General features: G+C 44.9%; 1 pseudogene; it reads left to right on the forward strand.

The window, feature by feature from the left end:
• The first annotated feature begins 810 nt into the window (after window positions 1-810).
• Window positions 811-1,579, forward strand: LOC130829047 (chromobox protein homolog 1-like; annotated as a pseudogene).
• Window positions 1,580-14,560: the final 12,981 nt, after the last annotated feature.

Below are 14,560 nucleotides of genomic sequence, written 5' to 3' on the forward strand. Positions count from 1 at the left end.
AGTAAACAAAAGAAAACTGTCAATACAAGAGAGAGATAGGAGAATTCTTGTATCTATGTCCTTAAGTGGGCAAGAGAGAACAGGGTCTAGTGAACAAGAGGGAATGGCATCTAGTGAACAATTGGAGGGATTGGCCTTAGACAGCAGGAGAGAGTTCATTATAACACTAGCAGTGAAGATAGAATATATAAACTGGTAATTGGGTAATATGGCAGTGGAAACATGTGGAAGTTCTTTTCTGATTGCTCTGTTTTCTCTGTAAAACAGTATTGTAGCCAGCCTACAAGATGGCCTCTGATGATCCCACCTCCTGGTATTCACACCCTGTGTAGTCCTCTTTCACACCGTACAGGAGTTGGTCTCTGTGACCAATAGAATATGGCAGAAGGGATGATGTGTCTCTTCAGAGATGAGGTTATAAAAGATACTGTCTCTCTCTCTCCCTCTCAGTGTGCACTCTCATTCTCTCCATCTCTCACTCTTGCTCTCCTTCTCACTCTGTCTCAGATCACATGCTCTGGGGGAAGCCATTTATGTCATGGGAAGTCATACAAAAAGGCCCACATGGCAAAGAGCTGAAGGCTCCTGCCAACAGCCTGGTGAATGATCTTGGAAGTGGATCTTCCAACCTCAGTCAGGTCTTCAGAGACTATGGTCTTGGCCAACTACTTGACTGCAATCTCATAAGAGACCCTGAGACAGATGACCCAGCCAGAAACTGTGTGAGATAATATTTATTGTTTTAAGATGCTGGATTCTGAGGTACTTTGTTACACAGAAAGAGATAATTAACACAAATAGAAGGTCTGAGGGAGGGCCGTTGGCCGGGGCCTGTGGTACACCGCTTCGGTGAGGGGCTCAACTGCGGTCCAACGGCTTGTTGCTTTTTTGGTCGCCACTCCCCTGGCCGGCCTGACAAGACGCGCCAGTAGCGCGGCACCGATTCCTCTCGGGCTCGTGGGCGCTGCTCTGAGCAGCGTCACCCTTTATACCAGAAAGCTGGCGGGCACTATGGGGTAAAAACAAAACAAGAAGAAAGTGGAGGAGGTGCTAGAAGATGAGGAAGAAGAATATGTGGTGGAAAAAGTTCTCGATTGTCGAGTGGTAAAGGGCAAAGTGGAGTACCTCCTAAAGTGGAAGGGGTTCCCAGATGAGGACAACACATGGGAGCCAGAAGAGAACCTGGATTGCCCTGACCTCATTGCTGAGTTCCTGCAGTCACAGAAAACAGCACACGAGACAGATACATCAGAGGGAGGCAAGCGCAAAGCTGATTCTGATTCGGAAGACAAGGGGGAGGAGAGCAAACCAAAGAAGAAGAAAGAAGAGTCAGAAAAGCCACGGGGCTTTGCCCAGGGTTTGGAACTGGAGCGGATTATTGGAGCTACAGACTCCAGTGGAGAACTCATGTTCCTGATGAAATGGAGGAATTCTGATGAGGCTGACCTGGTCCCTGCTAAGGAAGCCAATGTCAAGTGCCCACAGGTTGTCATATCCTTCTATGAGGAAAGGCTGACGTGGCATTCCTACCCCTCGGAGGAGGATGACAAAAAAGATGACAAGAATGAACTCTCCTGAGTACCAGCCCCTGTCACATCTGACTGTGGGTTTCAGGTGGGGAAAGAAGGAGGTCTACTTGTCCTGACACCATAGAGGTGGCTTGAGAAGATGTCCTTTGAAGAGCCAGTATAGTTTCTGTGCCCTACAGCAGCCCAAGTGCTTTATAAAAGTTCCATGCTGTATAGTTTGCACACCCATCCCGGTGGAGGGGAAGGAGGGTCAGTGTTCCAAGGCAACCCATTCTGAACTTTGCTGAGAAAAGCAAAGGGCCTTCTATGAAGGACAAAACTTGCAGAATGGGATGTGGGAGAGCAAAAGATACTGTAGATCTTCAAAGCGCATCTCCACAACCCACAGCCTTCTTCCCAATAGTGTTAACTCTGCATTTGTACAGCATAGCATGTGTGTAGTTTTTGGCTATTATTACTGGTGTATTATTTGGGGTGGGAGGGATGGGGTGGGAAAGAAGGGAGATGGGTTAGGAACATTTTTGTTAAAATTTGGGGCCTGACTGGGGAAACGGTGAAACAAAGGAAAGAACAACTAAGGATGATGTGGTTCTGTGTCCAGAATATTTTATCCTTTCAAAATACGTCATTGGTAACCTAAATGAGGACTGTGAGAGACTGTTTAAAAGCTGTGAATGCCTGAAACTTAGAAGCCAAGGTGTTCCCTGCCTGAGCTTAATGCTGTTCCCAACAAAGGACTAAACCAGTTAAGAAGTTACCAAAGCTGCCATTTGGGGGATGGAAACTGGTTGAGGAGGAAATCTTATTGGAGTGTATACACAGGTAGATGATTCTGTCTTAGAGGTGCTAATTCTTGACATTGACAAGAAGACCCTTTCTTTTCCAACTATGAAGTTATAAATATCAGCTTCTCCATCCAAGCCACTGGCTGAAGTATTTGGGGAAGGGCAGAAGGTGGTACAGGAGGTGGGAGAATAGGGAAAGATAAGGGCCGGTGCTCTTAGGGTGGAAACTCTTGGAGCCTCTGTTTTCTGAACTTTGAAACCATTGGTGGCAGGGTTCAGTCACTGACAGCACAGGTTCACTGAATCACTTCAAGAGTTTGAATGATTTCAAAAGCCCTGGTCTCAGAAGAAGATTAAATTCTCATACTGGGGCAGTGGTTCACTTTAAAACAAATTTTTTTAATCCTAAGAATTAACTAAAACCCAAAACGCTGTCTTGAATCATGAGATCCATCAGTTCTTGACATCGTCTAGACCTGCATCTAGAACTCCGTTGTAAAATCTTTTTAGGCATGTGTTAGGTTTCTGTGAAAACTTTTAATTGTAAACTTCATACCAACACTGTCAGTTTTTGTCTTAATAAAACTATAGATTTATAAAAAAAATACAAATAGAAAACAAGTTCATCAATTAATAAAATAGAGGAGATGTTGGAGGTTTGAAGAAGGTATAAAATAGTTGTCCAGAAGAGTAGAGTATGAACTAGAAACAGGTACGATTGCCAGACAGCCTTAAGAACCCAGGTGAGGTTCATGATTATGAATTTAAAGTGAGAATAGTCAGCAGCATGGTTGAGTGTTTTTTATTCAGTTGCATGGTTACAGACATAACCATAGGTAGAAATTTTAATTTTAACCAGGGTTGAGGTTTTATGAGACTATTACTCTTAAGCAAGAAAGGGGTGAGAAAGTTAAAGATTAGTGCAAGGGAGTGATTAAGTGATTGACCGTGGAATTTAAGATAGGTAATATGGTAAAGAATGACAAATAGGTAAGAGACCTTGTAAAGTTGGTAAGATCAAGAGATTGTAGGTTCCAGTGGGGGTCTCAGATTTGTTAGAGCAGGATACTAGAAGGAATGTACTGAAAAAATAGGAGGTGGTGGTCCAAGAGTGGGATGTGTGAAACTGCAGATATTAGTACTGTCAAAGTCTATGGTACGACCAGGGGAGGTAGTGCTGAGGTAAGAGAACAAGATTACTAGAGAATAAGAGGTCACAGAAATGAGGGCAAGAGAGCTGAATGGGTTATTCTTGAGGTTGTTGAAATCGCCAAGATACATGACATGAATAGTGTTGGTGAGACCCAGGAGCAACAATCTTCAAGGAATTTCAGGAGAAGACCTGGAGGTTGGCAGATGAGTGTAGCCTGGAAAGTAGTCAGCGGCATAGTCTAACATCAGATTCAAAGCGAGGGGTGAAGCTGAGAAAAAGCTCCCTTTTTAGAAATAATAAAAAATAAATGATTCGTAAATAGCACTGAGTAATCAAGAAACAAGAAGGAAACCCATCCCACCTCCACGCAGAGGGGTGAGGAACAGAAAACAGCCCCAGTGGAGATGGCCAGAGGGAGATTGATTTGTATACCTCCATACACACACACACACACACACACATCCCCCAACGCTCAGAAGAAGTGTTATTAGGTAGCTCCTTGCTGTTTCTAACCCTCTGCCTCAGGTCTGTGCCCCACTTTAGCAGCTGTGCCAGTGGCTTCACGTAAATCTATACCCTTGTGTGTCCAGGGAGATCACGTCTTGGGCCCTGCTCCCACTTTATGACATTTTCACAAGGTTTACTATCTTCTGTATGGTCAGAGTTAGTTTCTCAGCAAGGGAACTGTTTGCTGAGAAATGTCTATCTTCTTCAGAAACTTAAAAGAGTGGGGCGTTGCTGGCACCAGTGTCTTGAGGTCCTGCTCCACAGCACTCCTCATTGGGCTAGATAATCTCTGATGTGTGTGGCTAGGGGATCCCTGGGCTTCACTGCACAAAGCCCTGAGTCACTGGGTCCCTGGCAGCGGTCCACTCCACACAGGACTCAGAAATGCGCTGCTTGGTGTTCAGTATCCTATTTGTAGCTGACTTACACCTCCCCCCACCACCACCAACCTGAAACAAATTAGAAAACTTGGCTACCTGTTCGTCCTAAGGGCCTATCCTAAGGAGAACCTCTCTGGAAGTGGGAAATCTGCCTATTCCCACTCTTGTGGCATCTGCACATTGGGAACTCAGCCTCAGGCAGCTGGATCATACCCATTTCCACTCTCTTCCCCAAATTTGAGCAGGATTCCCCAGGGCTAAACAACCAATGTTCTGGGCTGTTTCCTGAAAGTCCTCTTTGTTCCTCCTCCTCCTTATTCACCTCTCAGAATCACCTTTCTAACTGGAATAACTGGTGAAGGTCCTTCTGCTTGCCTGGGCAAACCTGAGTTTTTGCAGCAGCATTTCCTCATAAATGGCACCGATAGCAGAATGCTCTGATTAAACCTGGTTGTCCCAATAGCATCTGCTGTTCTGATCTCTGCAAAAAATTCTCTGATTTTATCATGGATGCAGCAGTCTTTTCCCCTTTCTGTTGGTGGGTGATAAAATAAAAAACTAACACAAGAATTTCATTGTCCACCTCATTACCAAATATTCATCTCAGGTGGACACAGAGCCCCCTTCAAGGAAGGACTTGTTGGTCTAGCTTTTGAGAATGTTGTGGTCCCTTCAGCTGTCAGCTCCTTCAGGGACAGCCTCAGCTTCAGAGACCAGCCTCGCCCTCCCTTTGAGGACCAGCCACACCCTGAGATTGGAGGGTCGGGGGATGTAAAGGCCTGGCAGTTTCTGCCTAACTTGGAACAACTCCGATGAACCCTCATTTCAGCTTCAGAGCTCCCCACGGACTTGGCTGGGGCTGTCCAGCCTGCATCACAGCTCAGCCTCTCCCTCTGCCTCCTCCTGCTTCCTCCTCCTCCCTCCCACAGGTGTCAATCTCCTCTCCAGCACACTGCCTGACAAACATCCTGAGCTTGAGTCTTGTAGCCTGCTTCCTGGAGAACCCACCTACAACCCACTGTTAGGCCTCAGGGACCAAGGCACTAACAGCTCTCAGGCCACCTATGTCCCAGAGTAAAAATCCATAGATAATCCTTTTCATTATCCTTTTCCATCAAACCACAATTTCAAGTCCTTGCTCTTCCCTGTTGACACTTTTGAGCCTCTGGATTAAGCTAACTCTCAAGGTTACCCCACCTCTAGACTTTCTAAATATGTGAGCCAATAAAGTACTTTATCGTGAATGCCAGTTTGCATTAGGTTTTATTTTATTTGCAACAGAGCCCTGTGATGTGTAAAGTAGAGGGCAGCAATTGGTAAAGGTAGGAGAATGGAGCAGATAAGGAGAAGACTCAGAGCTACCTACCAACACTGGTTCCAGGAGCTGCCTCAGCGTTTGAGCACACCAATTCTAGATCCATGCGACGTGCCTCTCCTCTGATGGTAACTTCCCTGGGATATCTGTTCTTTGAAGCCAAAGAAGCTTCACTAAGATAAGAGACTTTGCCTTAACACAGAGCTAGTTTGGACCAAAATGATTTTATCTACCAATAAATTGTTACCTGTATTATTCACCATATTACAACTTTTTAAAGAAAATGTACTCCTCAAATATAAAAATTGCAATCATTAAAGATACTTTAAAAAATATGTTGAAGGGTCTAAAAGCAATTTCAAAAGAGGAATTTCAGAAATGCTTTATAGAATAAGTAGCAGGCAATCAAGATGACTATTTGGAGAAAACCAAGTCATTCGTTTTGTGTGTTCTTCTACAATTGTTATAATTATCTGCTATTAATAGTCACATTTTCCATATCCCTAGGGACAGCATATTATAGCATAGAGAACAGAGACTTTGGAAACAAACTTGGATTTGTATTCTGACTCTGCAATTTACTGTCTAGGGTTAAGTCACATAATTTGCGTCTTTGTTTTTTCATCTACAATATGGGTGGAACAATTGACCTTACAGGATTTTTTTGTGAAAATGAAGGTAATATATGTGAAATGCATAATACATAATAGGTTTTCAATAAATGTTGCTAATTTCTTTTTAGGAAGCCACATAGAAGACATCTCTTCTGTCTCTAGAAGACTGATTTGTCTGCACATAGCTGGGCACGTGGCCCAGCCTGGGATAGTATTCCATCCTCCTGGCTATTTTGACTGACCCAGAGCTGCATATGTGACCTATTCTGCACTAACCACAGTCCTTAAAAAATATTTTTTTTTTTAAACTAGCTTCATCAGAATTCTTCTCCTCCCTGGATAACAAGCCACAGTGTCCAATATGTTAACCACTAGCTACATGTAGCTATTTAAATTCAAATTAATTAAAATTAGATAAAATTTATAGTTCAGTTCCTCAGTCCTCCTAGCCACATTTGGCATTCTCCACAGCCACATGTGGCTAACAGCTACCGTGTTTGCCAGCATGGATGCAGAAGCTATATTGGGCAGCATTGATACCCTAGACGGACCGGCAACCATGGCCCCCCTCAAAAAATGTAAGAAGGTTTGTGAGAGTGAAGCTGACACCAAGACATAAGCAAGAGAGATGAGAGATAACTGCCATGGCTTTTAAGTATCTCATTCCCAATCATTACTGCTCCCTCCACAATTCCGTTCCATGGTGCAAGAAATTCCTCCTTTTGGGCTTCAAACACTTCAAGCTGAACTTCTATCACTTACAACCCCAAAACCTTGATGAATCACATTCCTTAGCTTGATGGGCAGCAAACCAGATGCAGATTTCTGGAGGGCCAGCTCTGTTAAGGATTTGTAAATGAGACAAAGCTGGACCCTGAAAGTACTACAATAGGGAGTGAAAATTTGGCCTCTATCATTGGTCTTCAAGGCCACCTTCCCACTAACTTAGTTGGGGCCTTCTTTTAAGAAACCTTCTCTCTCCCTATGTTGAATCCCATGTATCCTAAATTCATCTTCTTAGTGTCCGCAGACTGACCACTGGGGACCCAGTCATTCTCTTGCTAAGTTTGTTTTTTGAAGGTCCTATTGCTTACCTTTATCGTTCCGTCTCTCATACCTTGTCTCAGAGCCTTCTTTTCTCCCACTTTTTACTTCTGGGCCTGACTGAAGGCAACAGTCTTTCGGGAGTGTAGTATGTGAACACCAGACCAAGAAGCATAGGCTGAGTCTGCACTATGCTGACTTATAAACTGTGTGACTTTGAGCAGGTTACTTAACCTCTCTGCGCTTCATGTTCCTCCTTGGGGGAAAAAAATTCTTACCACACAGAGTTGTCAGAAGATGAAATAAGACAATATTCTAAAAGACAATTTGTAAGGGGCCGTGCAAATATATTATCAACAAGATTATGGATTTATTTCTATTTTTATTTTGGCTGCACCCGGTGGCTCATGGGATCTTAGTTCCCGACCCAGGATAGAGCCTGCGTCCCCTGCTGTGGAAGCACCGAGTCCTAACCACTGGACCACCAGGGAATTCCCATCAACGGTATCATAGATTTAGAGGCAGCTTTCCCAGCTAGAGTTAAGCACCTAGGTAAGGATTGTGTTTTCTGTTACTTTTGAACGTGCCATCCTTCCCCACAGCCCACTCTTCTTACTAAAATCTGGAACATGGAGTGCTCTGCACAGGGTTGGCAGTTATCAGATGCTGGCCAGCTGATTTCCATGTCAGTGCCTCCCTCTTTGGGAGGAGAGCTGGAGAGGGAGGGTGGGAGTGAACCCTTTCCGGATGCTCTTGGTGGGAGGACACCATCTGAGGATCTAGGAGAAAAGAAACAATGAAGTCATTCACGAGCTGGGGGTAATTTGTGGCTTCCCCATGATTTTTCAACCTGTTTTTCTTTGAGCACTGAAGCTTTACATGAACAGAAATACAGAGATGTTTTCTAGAATGTCCTCGGTACATCTTAAATAGGTCATCGAAAGCTGGATCCCTCCATGCTTTAATGCCAATTCATGTCTCCTCTTTGTTCCTCTGAAGAGTTGCTGAATAGGGCACGTTCATCGACTGTGGACACAAGCCTGAGTTCCTCTCGGTTTCTGAGGGGGCAGGAATTCTATTCGGAAATCAAATATTGACTCAGCATAAAACCCTTTGATGTTTTCAAGTTTTCCAGTTTGGAACTGGGAGGACCTCCTCCCTGCCTTGTGGAAATCTTACCCAGGACTCCATGCCATTCCAGGATCACATTATTTCTCCCAATAAACCCCACAAAGGACTTTTTGAGATACCCTATCTCTGCAGAACGCTTTTCTTCCAGGCGACTCCTCACATTCACAGAAATCGCAGGCAGCGAAACCAACATTCAGGATGAAGGCCCCAGGAAGGGCACGGGGAGCATTTTGACCCCCATCTCTGTTCCTATTTGATGTTTCTCAGAAGCAAGCCAGAGTTGGAGAACGTTAAAAAGAAAAAGGAAAGCAAAAATGTCCTTGGGGAGGGCCATCCCTCACTGTCCAGGCCCACAAGAAAGCTTGTTTTGTTCCGAAGAGAGCTGGCTAATCTGTCTCTTGTTCGGTGGTTGCTGGAGCAGCAAGGCCCTGCCTCCTCTCAACACAAAGCCTCACACAAATTCCTCGTTTCCCAGGCAACGCCCTGCAGCTCCACAAATTCTCCCAGTCCTCCCTCTCCCTCCATTCTGGCAAGTTGAACTGAGGTAGGGACAGCTCTGGCACCATTCACATATAGGTTTATGGAACAAAGAATCAAAAATAACTTTAGCAATAAGAGAGGGCAGCAGGAGTGGGCAGAGAAGTCTACCTTACATCCCGGAGCTTAGTCAGAGGGTAGGTGCTGGGGGTAAAGGATTAGACTGGGAGGTGGACTTCCGACTGATGACTCAGAGAGGTGGTCGGAAGCCTCAGCTTTGTTGGTGAGCAGCCTGGGTTTCTAATCCAAGTTCTACCACTTAGGAACCATATGACCTCAGCAAGTTGCTAACTTCTTGAAGTTTTAGTCTTTCCTGTTTATAAAATGGGGTGATAATATCTACTGAAAAGGAGGTACTGGGAGAATTAAATGAACAAATAGATATAAAGTGCCTGACAGTAGGAGTAGCTTACACACAGATGTGTGTACACAGTTAGAGAAGGGGAGAAGATTTGAACGGGATCCCTCCCTGTGAGAGTCACCCAGAGATCTGGGAAATTAATTTCTTGTTATCCCACAGATGCAGCCCTCAGCTCATATCTGATGGCAGTTGGTGGATAAATATCCCAGCTTCCTTGCCCCTTGGGTGGGATAACTCTGAGGCTTATTCTTCATTACTTCCCACAGGGATTAAGCCGTAGCTGCCCACAGTCGTGATTTGCTAGACGTGCAACCTTCCTTGGCTTCCTTTCTTTCCATGTCTCATTCCCCAAATATCCTACCTGGTTTTGCTGGGCGCCTTTCAAATAAATTATTTAGCTTCTTGTCTTGGGGTCTTCCTCGGGGGGAACCCAGAATAAGATACCAATATTTCTCCAAATTTCTGAAGGCCTAAGTTCTCAGGACCATCTCTGAGTCCAAACTCCTGCTTCAGCTGAATTAGTCCTTTTAGAGGTCCTTTCCCTGTTCTGTATGTGCTGTCCTCCTGCCCACTGTGTTGCTCCAGACCTGAAACTCAGTCCTTTGTCTCAGTGTGTAAACACACACATACACACACACACCCTTGTATTAGTTTTCTATGCTGCATAACTAATTGCCACGAATTTAGCAACCTAAAACAACATACATTTATTTTTTTTTTACAGTTTCTGTGATCAGGTACAGCTTAGCTGTACAGACTTCAATTAAGGTGTCGGCGGGTCTGCATTCCTTTCTGAAGCTCAAGGTCCTCTTCCAAGCTCATGTAGTGGTTAGAAGAATTCAATTCCTTATGACTGTAGGACTGAGTTTCCTATCGTCTTGCCAGCTATTAGCTGAGGGTGGCTCTCAGCTCCTAGAGGCCACCAGCATTTCCTTGCTACGAGGCCTTTTCACAACAGGGCAGCTGACATCTTCAACACCAGCAGGACCATCCCTCTCTCTCTCTGGTCTGCTAAGTCTGAGTCTTATATAACATAACCTAATGGAGGAAATGGCTATCCTATCACCTTTTACATATTCTATCAGCTAGAAGCACACACACACATACTGCAATCGTGTACAGTAAACTTTTCTGAGGGTTTTGAAGAAGACATAGGAGAAAGAGTTTTATAGTGTAACAATGCAAGTTGTTCTTCAGTTTTCTTCAGCTCCCCTCCCACATGTTGCCCCCTCACTCCCACCCCCTTCCTCACTTCTTTCCTGTCTGCTCTTTCCCCATCCCCAAATTCTTGTTTATTTCTATTGCACAGGGGGGTCATTTTTTGTCCCTTGATTCCTTATGCTTAAGACCTTACCTTTCACTCCACGTGGCATATCTAGATATTTTTCTTTTTAAAAAATATTTATTTATTTATTTATTTATTTATTTATTTATTTATTTATTTATTGCTGCATCAGGTCTTCATTGCTGCGAGCAGGCTTTCTCTAGTTGCAGGGAGTGGGGGCTACTCTTTGTTGTGATACATGGGCTTCTCATTTTGGTGGCTTCTCTTGTTGTGGAGCATGGACTCTAGGCACACGGGCTTCAGTAGTCGTGGCTCATGGGCTTAGTTGCTCCTCAGCATGTTGGATCTTCCCGGACCAGGGCTCGTACCTGTGTCCCCTGCATTGGCACGCGAATTCTTAACCACTGCGCCACCAGGGAAGTCCTCTAGCTATTTTTCTTGCTAAAGACAATTCCCTCTGTAAGAGGAATTTGGGTGCCATTTGTTAGAAGATTTTTTTTTCATTCTGCTACCAAAGATTAATTACAATTTAGTGTTAGAGACAGATATGACTCAATTAACAGGAAGTGAATGAAAGGAAGGAGGGGAAGGATGCTAAATAAAAAATCCCCACTGATGTTATGGTATTAGTAAGGACCAAACCTCCCGAGTAGTATCAGTGCCAGAGCATTCTTCCTGATGCCTGGAGACAAAACAACAGGCCAAGTGGGTGGGGAGATTCTTAAATCTAATGATAGGGTTATTAACACCTACTTATCAACGCATCATTCGTGTGTGTGTGTGTGTGTGTGTGTGTGTGTGTGTGTGTGTATGTGTGTGTGTGTGGTGTGTGTGTGTGTGTGTGTGTGTGTGTGTTTTACCTCTTCTTGCCTGTACTGTTAAGCAACTTTAGGAGTCCCAGGTCCATCGTTAAATAGCAGGAAAATTAGCTAACGTTTCTGTCCCTTAATCCCTCACCTGAGAAATGAAGAAGTGGGACAAGGTAATCTCAAATGTCTCTCGCAGTGTGGTGAGTCTATTGCTCTGTGACTGTTCTGCCACTCCTACTAGACCTTCAGTCCTTCAGAGACAGAGATCATTTCATAATTCCCCAGCCAGCTTTTCTTCCCCCGGTTCACAGAGGTCTGCATAAGATGGTGACTCAGTCAAAAACACTAACTGCCTCCTGTTTTAGGGATGGAACACTTCTGCGTTTAAGCCAGCAGGTGTGTGTGTGTGTGTGTGTGTATGTGTGTGTTGAGGGAGGGTCTCCATTCTGAGCTACAGGGCCACTGTCTGGGTGCTCAGCAGAGCAGCCTGAGTACAGCAGGCCAGGGCTGCCATGGGTGCGGGGAAGGGCCACGTGCAGCAGAAGGGCTAAGAGGACTGGGCTGCACTGCTCAGGAGGGGGCGACGCCCATGGAAATGCATCTGTTGAAGTGCACAGCGGTGGAAGGGGCACAGGCCTTGGATCAAGCAGAGCGTCTACACATTGTTTACAGCCACGTTATGCAGAACTCGGAACTAGGCCCTGGGAGAAGACCCGTAAGAATAAAGAATAACAGCCCGCGCCCTGGAGAGTCTCCCAGGCTAATGAGGAGATGGGCATAGTAACCACATTTTCTGATCCCAAAGGTGGACATGCCAATTGACAAGTACAAACATCCTTTCAACATTAAAGAAATGTAATATTTATAATCAGGATATCCCTACCAAAAAAACAAAACAAAACAAACAAAAACAAAACCCCCACCCTGAATCATCAACAATTAGCTGGAACAGACACACCCACAGGGAAGAACCCAGGGAATACTTGGAATGGTAAAACAAGGTCAGCTCTGAGAGGTTAATCACTGCTACATGTTGTGTGTGAGACTAAGTTGGCTGGACTGTTACCTTATATCTCTGTCACCCAATTGCCTATTGGATCACTGACTCCCCACCCACCAAAGTGAATCCTAGTTACTTCTGGGAATTCCCAAAGGGGTGCCTCATATGTGCTCACACACCACTCTGTCATCTGCAGTCAGTATTTGGTGCCCTCCCTGCGGTCACTCCTCCGGCCCAGCTCCCCCTCACAGCTGGCCTTTACTCTACCTGGCTGCGTTAGAAGCATCCCACCCCCCACAAGCTCTCACCCATTCAATATTCAGCAACTGTCTGTTGAGCACCTACTATGTGCCCCGCCCTGTGTTACACAGTAGGGCTACAGAGGCCAATAAGGCACAGTCCTTCAATCAAAGAGCTCTCTGTTCTTGAGGAGAGAAAGGCACAGAAGCAGATGATATGAGGTTCTATAGGACTGTTCATCTTAAAAAGCCCTGAAGCAGGATTGCAAAATCACTCCTTCTACACTCAGATGTGCCAAGGCACGGTGGTGCATTTGTGGGGTCTCCCATGTGAGCCTTCCACCCACCCAGGGCAGCAGAGGAAAACCAAAAGTCAGTGCATCCTGGTAAACTCAGTCTAACCAAACCACCTGCATATTCTCTTGAGGTAGCTCAGTCTCTGCTTGGATCAATCAGTCTTTCCAGTTTCCTCCCCCAACCCAGCTCCTCTTGGAGAAGGGTTAGGTGAGCATAGGTGGAGTTGCTTAGGGGTTCTTGTGGCAATGGGGGAGACGGTGTCTGGGGACCTGTGTGGCCCTCTCAGGACTCCCACTGGGCTCCTCAGGAGTCTAGGTTGCTCCCTGGTCTGAGGGGCGGTTGGTGGCCCAGCTGTCACCTGCACAACACGGCCCCTTTGCTCCCTATTCCACCTTCTACTGGTACTTTACCCTCCAGCACCTCTGGGTCCCCTCAAGTGAGCGTGTGACCACTTTGGGGCACTTGTGAATTATGCGTGGGTATGAGGATCCTGAGGTTCGTTCCTGGGGCAGGGGAGGGGACGATGAGAACTTAGATCCCACCCAGGTCTCCGTCTATCACAGTTCTCTTTCCACAGTCCTTCAGGCTGAAAAAGGCAGACTTCAGGCTTTCTATTTCCTAAACATCATATCCTTTTACCTCAGACAATAAGCCTCCAAGCCTAACCATCACAGGCAAAAGAGGCCATTTGTCTGCACTATAGAAGAACGCTATGATCCAGTCTGCAGGCTGCTCTGTGATACATCAAAAGAGTAGATAAAAGGAATTAAAATATCGTTTTGTTCCTTATAAAGACTGGCTTTCAAGGCTTTCATCTTGCTATTGACTCTAAAATCCTATTTTCGATGTCAGAAGCTGAATTTTGCCTTTCTCTTTTTCATTGTATTCCTGCTGAAACACCATTAACTCTACCAGAAGCAGACAGGTGCCTTGAGCTGTGTAGGAAAAAGTCACAACCATAGAGATGCAAAAGGAAAAAAATCTGATTTATGTTTCTCAGGATATTTTTTGGAGTTCCTCTGTGAAGTTCAAAACCCATGCTTCCTGCCTCTTCTCCCCATCCTTTGGCTCAGGTGCACCATGCTCTCTATCTTCAGTTCTAGAAACCTGGCTTGATATTATGTATAAAATAGATAACTAATGAGAACCTACTGTATAGCACAGGGAACTCTACTGCATGCTCTTTGGTGAACTAATGGGAAGGAAAATCCAAAACAGAGGGGATATATGTATGCATATAGCTGATTCACGTTGCTGAACAGCAGAAACTAACACAACATTGTAAAGCAATTATACTTCAATAAAAATTAATTTAAAAAAATAGAAACCTGGCTTACACAGGCTGTCTCCAGTATGTAAAAAGAATACTTTGAGAGATAACTTCTCTATTTACAAAACTAAGACCAGCATTAGAGACAGCAAAGAGGGGGAATTGTAAACTTTGGTCTCACCAAGATATAAAGATCCCTAAAGGAATGGAAAGGAAGAAGAGGCAGGTTTGTTGTGTGTGTGTGTTTTTTTTTAAGTTTAAAACATCTCCTCTCCAACAAAGAATTTTCTAGGCACTCTATTGT

The sequence above is a fragment of the Hippopotamus amphibius genome, chromosome 9, assembly GCF_030028045.1.
Source record: "Hippopotamus amphibius kiboko isolate mHipAmp2 chromosome 9, mHipAmp2.hap2, whole genome shotgun sequence".
Lineage (NCBI taxonomy): Eukaryota > Metazoa > Chordata > Mammalia > Artiodactyla > Hippopotamidae > Hippopotamus > Hippopotamus amphibius.